This window comes from Nematolebias whitei, chromosome 13 (assembly GCF_014905685.2).
Source record: "Nematolebias whitei isolate Nwh7 chromosome 13, NemWhi1, whole genome shotgun sequence".
Taxonomy (NCBI): Eukaryota; Metazoa; Chordata; class Actinopteri; order Cyprinodontiformes; family Rivulidae; genus Nematolebias; species Nematolebias whitei.
In genome coordinates, this window is record NC_056510.1 from 43468387 (window position 1) to 43481405 (window position 13019).

The following is a 13019-nucleotide window of genomic DNA, read 5'->3' on the forward strand; positions in this document are numbered from 1 at the left end:
GGCAGCTGCGGCTGACGAAGGAACCACAGGAGGAGTGGCAGCGGCTGACGTGGTGACCACAGGGGCGGCAGCAGCAGGAACCAGAAGAGGAGCAGCAGCAGCTGACGCAGTGATCTCAGAAGCGGCAGCAGCGGCGGAGGCAGGAACCAGAAGAGGGGCAGCAACGGCTGACGCGGTAACCTCAGAAGCGGCAGAAGCGGCGGAAGCAGTAACCAGAAGAGGAGCAGCAGCTGATGCGGTGACCTCAGAAGCGCAGTAGCGGCGGAAGCAGGAACCAGAAGAGGAGCAGCAGCGGCTGACGCGGTGACCTCAGGAGTGGCAGCAGTGGCGGCTGGCACAGGAGTCACCGGAGGCATAGGAGTAGCCACTGACAGAGGAACAACCGAGGACGTGGGACCCTCCGGGGGCGTAGACTCATCAGGGACTGCAGAAGCTTTAAAAACTATGGAGACTGCGGTAGACCTGGAAGCGACCACAGGGGCTGCAGCAGTGAAGGCCACTGGTGGCGGAGCAGGAGGTTCAGTGGGTTCAACCTTGTCTGAGTGCACGTGAACCTCCGGAGGATCAATCTCAGCCTTCTTCCTCTGGGCATAGGCAAGGATCTCCCAGTCACCGGGCGTATGGAAGAACTGAGGACAGCATATCCAGGTTCTCAGTATTTCATCAAAGAGGTACCTCCTGGTAATGACCCTGTCTGTAGGAGTAGCACGGAGAAGGATTATTATACCACGAAAGTGTGGAAGAGTCACTTGATCCTCCAATGGTGGTAAATCAGGAGCCATGTTCGCCATCTCAGGAGTAGGAAACATCGAGGGCGTGGAAACCGTCATGGAGTGTACCAGGTAAGAGCGAGGCGATCTCCTGTCCCACTCTCTTTTCTCTCGATGCACAGTCCTTTTTGTGTTATTTGAAAAACACTCAAAAAGGTGGAGCTGCTTGTTGGGTCTCCTAGAGGGGAGCATTCTGTCACGATCGGGGGTGGTTGAGACCCAAATGCAAGCAGGACTCCAACGAGGTCACAAAAAAGGCGTTTCAATCACAAAAAGGCAACAATAACATATAATGCTGTCGGGGCAGCGATACTACTTACATTCGTAGGAAATACATGGAATATCAAGGCACTAGGAGACGACCGTGAAGATGCAGCTTAACACCCAATGTTCCCCTGCTTGAGATGCAGGAGAGCACAGTATATAAAGGAGAGTCTCTAATTAAACCCAATACGTAGCACCTGAGAGTCATTAACCATCTGCACAGAGCAGGGCAGGTGCAGATCTCTACATTCAACTCTTCTAGGAGGACCCCAAGGCGTTCGCAGACCATCTGACTATTTAACAAGTAATATCCTGATGCATGCTCAATAATCCAGGTAGAAAAATCTAAAAAAGTTAAGTCTGGTCCTCTGGACATTAAAAAATAAATAAATAAATAAACAATACATTTTATAATAAATAAACATATAAACAATAAAACAACAAATAAACAATTTTTTTTGTGTTTGTTTTTTGAATGCCCAAAGGACAAGACTTAACTTTTTTTAGATTAATAAGTAATACTTTTATGTATTTAAATTTAATGAAAGACAAACCTTTGAAATTTAAGGACAAATTTAACCTAATTGTTTTCAAGTCTTATTGTAAAAGCAGTTTCAAAGATTACAGCACAGTGTGATGTTTTGCAATTTTAACATGAACCTTGTGCATATCTGTAAATAATAAAAGTGAAGATATTTTTAATACATCTTTATAGTAAAAATCTATACTAAAATGGAAAATACATGGGTTTAAAGCAGGCAGGGAAGGCAATAAGTTAGGATTATGAATCAGGTTTAAAAGTTACAGCTCATGAGGTACTCCATTAAAGCATGACATCTCTTACAAAACATCATGTGACAAAAACTTCAGGGTGTTCTTTTTCTAATATGTTTAGTGGTGGTTAGTAAATAGCTTAAGGGAGCACTACTGCCACCAGGTGGTAAGACGAGTTGGATTCTGTTCCCCGCCTACAGAGCTGGTCCAGAAGTGTAAATGGAAACGCAACGACACACGAGCTGATCTGAGCTGACCCAAACTTACCTGATCCGCACCGTAACAGTGGAAAAGGGGGATTAGGCTACATTATATTTCTTAGACTACCATACCATACCAATTTATTTATACAGCACTTAAAACAGACAAGGCCAACCAAAGTGCTGTACAAAAGAAAACAAACATGCACAGCGGACAGGAAAACATAAAATAAAAATACAGATACAAATAGCAGCAGAAGCTAACTAAAATGGCCAATAGTGTAGAGTACAGACAGGACCAAAACAAATCACACCGTGTTGTTGTTTTTTTTTTATTTGCGCCGCTCAAGGTGGCAGCATGTTGGAGCAGCTCTGTTACTTTCATTCTGAGATTTTGCTTTTGGAAACTTTAATTCCTGGTTTTTCTGGATGTAAATCACATTTTTTGGATGATTATTTCCTTTGGTATCAGATGCTGTGCAGCCGGAAAGATTTTTACTGATACTTTTTTGGTTTTGGACATTTGTTATGATGCGTAACCATGGCAACAAGGCAGTTTTCTACAACAACAGCAGCTGAATAACATCTCAAAAGCTAAAATAATACCTCAACTATGGCCCCAACTCTCAAATGAGTTGAAAAGGATGTTCTGTGGACGCATTCTCATCTACCTGCCAGCTGTGCTCGAGTGCCTGACCACTGAGATCCTGGAACTAGCAGGAAACACGGCTCACAACAGCGGATAGACAGGATCGTCCCTCAGCACCTACAGTTGACCGTCCACAGCTATGAGGAGCTCGGCAGACTGCTGGGAGGAGTGGCCATCGCTCTGGAAGGAGTTCAGCCCAGCATTCAAGTGGTCCTACAGTCCAGGGGAACCGAGAGGCCAGCAGAGTCTGGGTGGACGGATCGGACGGCATCTGCAGCCAGTTTCTTAGGATCCACTGTGGGATAGACCTTTACAAGAGATCCTTGCTGTCTACAGCCATCAGCATCTATAACATCTCTTAATGAAATGAGGATAACGAGTTACAACAACAAATAATTTCCCTTTGGGATTAATAAAGTATTATTGAATTGAATTGAATTGAATTAAAGGCAAGAGAATAGAAGTAGGTCTTCAAGCGAGACTTAAAGACTGAGAGTGTGGGAGGCAACTCATTCCACAGTCGTGGACCTGCAACAGAGAAAGCCCTGTCACCTCTGAGCTTACGACGGGTTTCTGGGACTGAGAGAAGCATCTGGTCTGCTGACCTCAGAGAGCGCGGTGGGACATATGGCTGCAGAAGATCAGTGAGATAGGATGGGGCGGAACTGTTCAGTGATTTAAAAACATACATGAGAATTTTGAATTGGATCCGAAGGTGAATGGGTAGCCAGTGCAGGGAGGCCAAAACTGGCGTGATGTGCTCTCTATAGCCTGTACCAGTTAAAAATCGGGCTGCAGCATTTTGGACCAGTTGTAGACGTGCAATGGAGGACTGACTGATTCCAAACAGAAGTGAATTGCAGTAATCAAGCCTAGATGTTATGAAGGCGTGGATCACTGTCTCAAGGTTCTTTTTGGAGAGTATAGGCTTCAGCTTAGACAGCCGTCTCAGCTGAAAAAAACAGGATTTGACCATCATGTTTACATGACTGTTGAGTTTTAAGGACGGGTCCATTATCACCCCCAGACTAGTGACCTTTTGTTACTCTAGTGGGGCTAGAGAGAAAAGGTCAATGTCATGGTTCATGAGTGAGCCACTGGGATGGAACAGCATGACTTCAGACTTCTTCTCATTGAAGCTTAAGAAGTTTAAAGCCATCCAGTCCCGGATGTCAGCCAGGCAGTCAAGAAGAGGCCTAATAGAGCGTGTGCCTCTGTGCCTCAGGGGGAAGTAAATTTGGCAATCATCGGCATAAAAAATAAAATAGAAATGAAAGGGTATGTTGTGTTTGCGGAAAATAGCACCTAGTGGCAGCAGGTATAAAGAAAAGAGAAGGGGACCGAGGATGGACCCCTGCGGTACCCCCCACTGGAGCGCTGTCGATGCCGAACTAAAATCTTTGATATTGACACAGAATGTTCTGTCAGAGAGGTAGGACCCAAACCATTTAAGGGCTGACCCTGTGATGCCCACCCACTGCTCCAGTCTAGAAATGAGGATCTTGTGGTCGATGGTGTTAAAAACAGATGTAAGGTCCAAAAGGACAAGCAGCACAGAATCACTTGCGTCTGTGGATATGAAAATGTCATTAAAAACCTTCAGTAGAGCAGTTTCAGTGCTATGGAGAGATTTGAAGCCAGATTGGAATAACTCTAGGATAGCGTGATCCCCCAAAAACTGTTTCAACTGAGACTCCACAATTTTTTCCAGTAGTTCAGAGGTGAATGGGAGTCTGAAGACAGGCTGAAAGTTGGACATGACTGAGGGGTCATGGTTAGGTTTTTTCAGGAGGGGCTGGACAGCAGCATGTTTAAAAGTTTTTGGCACCACACCTGAGGATAAACTGCTATTCAGAATAGCAAGAATAAAAGGACCCAGGGTAGGAAAAACTTCCTTTAGTAGTCGAGGGGGGACCACATCAAAGGGGGAACCAGATGGCTTCATGCTGCACATTACCTGCTCCAGAGAAGACAGAGAGATGGGCTCAAAGTGGTGAAACACAGCCACACTGAGATGGGATGGACAGATCATGAGCTGGTGGAGAAATTAGTGCCCGGGTGTTTGCCACTTTTTCTAAAAAGAAATGGAGGAAGTTTTCACACAGCTCAGTTGAGGCTTCCAGAGGTGAAGGCTCACTGAGGTGTAGTACTGAGTTCAGGGTGGAGAAAAGAACTCGGGGGTTGTGGGAGTTGGTGACAATTAAATCAGAGAAGAATTTACATTTGGCAGCTTTAACGGTTTTCTGATAGTGACGCCAACTCTCCCTTAACATTTGAAAAGAAACGTGCAGCCTGTCCTTCCTCCATCTTCGTTCAGCTCTGCGACACTGCTGCCTAACGGCTCGAGTGACGTCACTCAGCCAAGGCTCTGATCTAAGTTTCGTTTTTCTGGTTTTAAGGGGAGCAACACGGTCCAGAACATTTAAACAGGCAGAGCTGAACTGAGAGGTTAGCTCCTCAGTGGTAAGAGACACCGAGAGCTGTTCGATCCTCTCAGAGTTAAAACCTTCATTAAAACGAGCAGCAGTGAAATGGTTAATGGAACGCGTAGTACGTGCAGGAACGCACGTCTTAGCAGTAGGACGGGGGGGGGTGAAGTCAAACAATACAGGCATGTATGTACAGGCATGTAGACTGTGACTAGGATGCGTGAGAGAAGCTGCGAGTGCTTTTTTCACACAAGGAGAGCTGTTGGTCAGGTTACCTCTTGTTGTGTCATTAACTCTATAATAGTTATTGAATCAAGTGTTTACTTGTGTAGGTAAAACTAGATGTTTAACAACCCATTAAAATACATCAGAATGTAGGAAATGGCATCTACATTATTCACAAATTTCAGGGGGAGGACCCCCATTTCCTCACCCCTCAGCATGCCCCCCATCACATTACAAATGATTCTGATTCCAATGGCCACCATGCTGGTAAACAAGTACACATATGGTGTCTTATGGTGTTCAAAGTGCACTTAATTTAACTCAGTCTTTGTGGTTTGCATTAATCGAGTGGTGGTGGCCTGAGATGGTATCAAATTTCCGGTCTGGATTCTTGTCCCAGTCCACCCCTGCTAGTCGGTACCTCTCAACCTCACGCACAAGCTCAGGCTCCTTCTCTGCCAGAGAGGTCATGTTCCATGTCCCAAGAGCCAACTTTGGTAAGCCATGGTCAGAGCGCCATGGTCCCCGCCTTCAGCCACTGCCCATGGATTCATGAACCAGACTCATATGGCCCCTCCTGCCGTTGGTGGGCACACAGGAAGGCAATCCCATGTTGCTCATTTGGGCTGAGCCCTGAGGACACCTGACTCAAATGTCACCTTCAAATTAACCTCTGATCCTAGAGGTTCACTTACTTCTGCCACTCACAAATATGTAATAGTGGATCATTTTCCTCAATAAATAAATCAACAAGTATAATATTTTGTCTTATTTGTTTAACTGGGTTCTCTTTATCTACTTTTAGGACTTTTGTGAAAATCTGATGATGTTTTAGGTCATATTTATGCAGAAAAATAGAAGAAGAAAAAAAGATTTGCAAACCTTCAAGCACCACTACACAACACATGTATGTAATCTGTTCTGAACGGGTCCTTCCAAGTAAAAACCTGGTTAAAAAAAAATAATCACCTGCCTTGAGTTGTAGATCTTTTGAGTAAACAACTTTAGTGAATGAGATTTTTTTTTTCCTGACAGACTTGGCTCCGTGTAGCCTCATTGTTCCACAGTTTCACAAAATTTGATTAATTAATACAAAATTTTGAGAGAGAGAATATTATTTTATAGTACTGGTAGTAAATAATATAAAAGTTTGACTCCCTTCATTATGCCAATACTTGGCTGCTCCTTAATAGATAAAAAAAAATTCAATGTCAATGTAAATGTGTTTTCTAAAACAGTTTGAACATATTTCTGATCAGAGGTGTACAGTATGTGGAAGCATCCCAAGAGCCCAGCTCATTGTGGCCACTGGGTCATAATTAACTGTTCTATACTGGCTGTAGTCAGACCTCCACTGAGGCTTGGCCTGTTGTTTTCCTCCATACATGTAGTACACATGGGAAACCAAGAGGGCACTTACATTAATTAAAGATAGTTTGTTTAATTCATAAAGTCCCTTATCCTCAATCAGAAATATCAACTATGTTTCACACTAAAGTTACCTAAATATATTGCATCATACAAAGGATAACTAGCTGTTTCCTTAATAGTAGCACACACACACACACACACACACACAGGTTTGTCTTGCTATCTTTATGTGGACTTTGCATTGATTTCCATTTATTTTTCATTCATTTCTATAGCCTAACCCTGACCCTTACCCTAAACCTAACCATTACCATTATATACGGAACCCTAAACCTAACCCATACTCAGTTCACACATTAGTCCTAAACCTAACCCTTAACCCACCAAAGACACTTGAACCTTATGGGGACCAGGCTTTGGTCCTGTAGTATGAAGCTGCACTGCTCGAACTATGACCCCTGACCCTTATTCATCTTCCAGACTCACCATGAATCGTGTTTTTTAAAGTTACATCTGACTTGAATAATGTCTGATGTTTTTCCACATATTTCCTGTCCTTGGATACAGAGTCAGGTACAGTCTGACTAATGTTTACCTTATTCTTCCTGTTTCTAAGAAAGAAAAACAAATCATTAATGAAGTTTGTTTCATTTGATTAACATGTGCAAACATGAATAATTTTGATTGTTGTTTTCAATCATTATAATGAAAGCATCCATCCATCCATCCATTTTCTTCTGCTTATCCGGGGTCAGGTCGCGGGGATAGCAGCCTAAGTAGGGAGGCCCAGGCTTCCCTCTCCCCAGCCACTTGGGCCAGCTCTTCTGGGGGAATCCTGAGGCGTTCCCAGGCCAGCCGAGAAACATAGTCCCTCCAGCGTGTCCTGGGTCTTCCTCTGGGCCTCCTTCCGGTGGGACATGTCCAGAACACCTCACCAGGGAGGCGTCCAGGAGGCATCCTAAACAGATGCCCAAGCCACCTCAACTGGCTCCTCTCGACGTGGAGAAGCAGCGGCTCTACTCCAAGTTCCTCCCGGATGAACGAGCTTCTCACCCTATCTCTAAAGGAGAGCCCAGACACCTTGCGGAGAAAACTCGTTTTGGCCGCTTGTATCCGAAATCTCATTCTTTCGGTCACAACCCAAAGCTCGTGACTATAGATGAGGGTAGGAACGTAGATCGATCAGTAAATTGAGAGCTTCGCCTTTTGACTCGGCTCTCTCTTCACCACGACAGACCTGTACAGTGCCTGCTTCACTGCAGATGCTGCACCTATCCGCCTATCGATCTCACGCTCCATTTTTCCCTCATTCGTGAACAAGACTCCGAGATACTTGAACTCCTCCACTTGAGGTAGGACCTCCTCCCTGACCCGGAGAGGGCACTCTACCCTTTTCCGGCTCAAGACCATGGCCTCGGATTTGGAGGAACTGATCTTCATCCCGGCCGCATCGCATTCGGCTGCGAACTGCTCCAACAAAAGCTGTAGATCACGATCTGATGAAGCCAATAAGACCACATCATCTGCAAAAAGCAGAGACGCAATCCTAAGGCCACCAAAACGGATCCGCTCAACACCTTGGCTGCGCATAGAAATTCTGTCCATAAAAGTTATGAACATAATCTGTGACAAAGGACAACCTTGGCGGAGTCCAACTCTCACTGGGAACAAGCCCGACTTACTGCTGGTGATGAGGACCAGGCTCTGACACCGGTCATACAGGGACCTAACAGCTCGTATCAAAGGGCCCGGTACCCCATACTCCCAGAGTACGCCCCACAGGGTTCCCCGAGGGACGCGGTCGAACGCCTTCTCCAAGTCCACAAAGCACATGTAGACTGGTTGGGCAAGCTCCCACGCACCCTCCAGGACCTGCTGAGAGTGTAGAGCTGGCCCAGTGTTCCACGGCCAGGACAAAAACCGCACTGCTCCTCCTGAATCCGAGGTTCGACTATCCGACGGACCCTCCTCTCCAGAACCCATGAATAGACCTTACCAGGGAGGCTTAAGAGTGTGATTCCCCTGTAGTTGGAACACACTCTACGGTCCCCCTTTTTGAATAGGGGGACCACCACCCCAGTCTGACAATCCAGGGGAACTTCCCCCGATGTCCACGCAATATTGCAGAGTCGCGTAAGCCAACACAACCCTACAACATCCAAAGCCTTAAGGAACTTCGGGTGAATCTCATCCACCCCTGGGGCCCTGTCACCGAGGAGCTTTTTAACCACCTCGGTGACCTCAGCACCAGAGATTGGAGGGCCCGACCCAGAGTCCCCAGGCTCTGCTTCTTCAGTGGAAGACGTGCCGGTGGGATTGAGGAGGTCTTCAAAATATTCCGCCCACCAACCCACAACATCCCGAGTTGAGGTCAGCAGCACACCACTCCCACTATAAACTGTTGGTGGCGTACCGCTCCCCCCCCCCCCCCCCCGAGACACCGGATGGTGGACCAGAATTGCCTCGAAGCCATGCGGAAGTCATTCTCCATAGCCTCTCCGAACTCCTCCCATGCCCGAGTTTTTGCGTCAGCGACCACCCAAGCCGCATGTCGCTTAGACTGCCGGTACCCATCAGCTGTTTTCGGGGTCCCACAGGCCAAAAAGACCCGATAGGACTCCTTCTTCAGCCTGACAGCATCCCTCACCAATGGTGTCCACCATTGGGTTCATGGGTTGCTGCCGTGACAGGCACGACAACCTTGCAGTCACAGCTCTGGTAAGCCGCCTAGACAATAGAGGCACGAAACATGGTGCACTCAGACTCAATGTCCCCCACCTCCCTCGAAACATGTTCGAAGTTCTCCAGGAGGTGGGAGTTAAAACTCCGTCTCACAGGAGACTCTGCCAGACGTTCCCAGCAAACCCTCACAATACGTTTTGGTCTACCAGGTCTGACCAGCATCCTCCCCCACCATCGGAGCCAACTCACCACCAGGTAGTGATCAGTGGACAGCTCCACCCCTCTCTTCACCCGAGTGTCCAAGACATGTGGCCGCAGATCAGATGAGACAATGACTAAGTCGATCATCGAACTGCGGCCTAGGGTGTCCTGGTGCCAAGTGCACATTGGGATACCCTTTTGCTTGAACAAGGTGTTCGTTATTGACAATCCATGACGAGCACAGAAGTCATGACAACAACAGAACATCACTCTGGTTCAGATCGGGGGGCCGTTCCTCCCAACCATACCCCTCCATGTCTCACTGTCATTGCCCATGTAAAGGAACATATATCTGTGATATATTATCCATAAATTAAACGGATTCATTCATTTTTCTGGACTGAATAATATTGTGCATTGAAATTAATCAAATGTAACGTGAGACGTTAATTTTCTTTGACCCATCAAATGAATGCGGTCATTTATTAACAGAATCAAAGTTTAACATCAAACATTTACATTAATTTGGCAAATTGATTTCAACAACAACATAATTAATTAGCAAGCTTTACGATTAGGAAACCATACGGCCATGATTTCCCTCACTTCAAGCATTACAACAGACATTTCTGAAAATATCTGGATTAATTTGCTGGCAGGATAGGAGAGTTTTAAAGATGGAAAATGAAGTTTATCTTGAGAGAGATGGGTGAGGGAATTTGTCTGTTATAACCAGAACAACACGCTCCTTCTAGACCCAGCTTAACCAACGGTACACTTTGCGGTTGAAGATCGACTCTTTTACCTTGGCAGAGGATAATTCCGACTTCGGTGTAGAGTTGCCTTCGAACGCTCTCCAGCGTCTCCGTAAGGATAGTAGGGAACCGTTCGGAGTCGTGAGATCATCCCAGAACAGACATTTCATAGTTCCTCTGAACTTCTCTCGTTCAGCTTAGTTGCTTTTTCTCCAGCATTCTGAATTCCAGCATTCTGAACTCTGCTGCTCTCGGAACTAACTCACAGCATTCTCTCAGCGTTCTCCCAGCGTTCTGCCAGCGTTCTCCCAGCGTTCTCCCAGCGTTCTGCCAGCGTTCTGCCAGCGTTCTGCTTCGAACTAGGAAGTGTTGAACCCTTTAAGGAGTTCTGTTTCCGGTTCATTTGAGAACTTCCTGATTGGTCGATCGACCAAACAGGGGTATGTTTTAGTGATGTAAGAGGTCATTAAAAGTCAAAGAAAAAGATTAAGTTTGTTTAAGAACAGACAGAAAATGTTTTGAAGGACTCAGACTTCGTGGAGTCAATTCTCTCATATCTGCCTTTCAAAGTTAAACATGACATTTCTTTTCCAGTAAACTTGCAGTTGACCGAAACTTGACCTTTGACCAACTTACACTGGTGTTTCAGACAGAAGATCAAGAAAAATGAATAATTACTCTGTAACAGACCTTAACTTGATTTCTACTTTGAATGAGGATTAAAATCCATTAATACTGTTTCACAGTTGATTTAAAATGAGTAGTTCACTTCAACATTTAAAATGGTTTGAACTAACACACTTTGATTATCAAAACATTTGTAAAATAGTAATGATAATAGAAAAGAGAGTGTTCTTTCAATTGATCAGTGCAGGACACACTTAGAAAGTCTCTGGATGAACTTAATTTTGTGTTTCTGGACTCAAATCAATGAAATACAGTTCTTGTCCCAAGAAGGCCCCCAAGGCCAGATTTGACCTGAGGCTTAGTTCACTACACCCACATGAGCATTGAAGTCCCCCAGCAGAACAAGGGAGTCCCTAGGAGGTGCACTTTCTAGTACCCCCTCCAAGGACTCCAAAAAGGGTGGATAATCTGAACTGCCGTTTGGTGCATAAGCACACACACGTAGGCGGAGGGAGGCCACCCTCTCATTCACCAGGGTGAACCCCAACACACAGGCAGCAAGTTGGGGGGCATTAAGTATGCCCACTCCTGCTCGGCACCTCTCACCAGGGGCAACTCCAGAGTGGAAGAGTGTCCAGCCCCTCTCAAGGAAACTGGTTCCAGAGCCAGAGCCATGCGTAGAAGTGAGTCCGACTAATTCTAGCTGGAACCTCTCAGCCTCACACACCAGCTCAGGCTCCTTCCCCACCAGTGAGGTGACAATCTACGTCTCAATAGCCAGCTTCTGTAGCCGAGGATCAGACCGCCAGGGTCCCCGCCCTTGGCCCCCGCCCATCCCACATTGCACCTGACCCCTTTGGCCCCTCCCACAGGTGGTGAGCCCATGGGAAGGGGGACCCACATCTACTCTTCAGGCTGTGCCCGGCCGAGCTCCATGGGTAAAAGCCCGGCCACCAGGCGCTCGCCCGCGTGCCCCACCTCCAGGCCTGGCTCCAGAGTGGGGCCCCGGTGACCCATGTCCGGGCAAGGGAACATTAAGTCCATTTATTTCTCTCATCATCGGGGTCTTTAGGCTGCACTTTGTCTGGTCCCTCACCTAGGACCTGTCTGCCATGGGTGACCTAACTAGGGGTGTAAAGCCCCTGACAGCATAGCTCCTAGGATCATTGGGACACTCAAACCCCTCCACCACGGTAAGGTGGCACCCCAGGGAGGGGATAATGATAGCATGTGAAATATTATAATGTGAATAACATATTTAACCACATATTTAAAAATTCATTTTTATTGTTTGATGTTCTAGAATTGCGCCGCTCAAAGTGGCTGCATGTTGGAGCAGCTCTGTTACTTTCATTTTGAGATTTTGCTTTTGAAAACTTTAATTCCTCTTTTTCTGGATGTAAATCACAATTTTTTGGACGATTGTTTCCTCAGGTATCAGTTGCTATGCAGCTGGAAGGATTTTTACTGAAAGCTTTTTAGTTTTGGACATTTGTTATAATGCGTAACCATAGTAACAAGACAGTTTCTACAACAAACAGCAGCTGATTAATATCTTAAAGCTCAAATAATATCTCAACTACCGCACAAAATCTCAAGTGAGTTGAAAAGGATGTTCTGTGGACGCATTCTCATCTGCCTACCAGCTGTGCTCAGGTGCCTGACCACTGGGATCCTGGAGATGGCGGGAGACATGGCTCATGGCAGTGGAAGGACAAGATCATCCCTCGGCACCTACAGTTGGCTGTCCGCAGTGACGAGGAGTTCAGCAGACTGCTGGAAGGAGTGGCCATCGCTCTGGGAGGAGTTCTGCCCAGCATTTGGGCGGTCCTACAGCCCGAGGGGAACCGAGAGGCCAGCTGAGTCTGGGTGGACGGATCGGACGGCATCTGCAGCCAGTTTCTTAGAATCCACTGTGGGATGGACCTTTACAAGAGATCCTTCCTGCCTACAGCCATCAGGATATATAACATCTCTTAATGAAATGAGGATAACGAGTTACAACAACAAATAATTTCCCTCTGGGATTAATAAATTATTTTTGAATTTGAATTTGAATTGAATATTTCTTT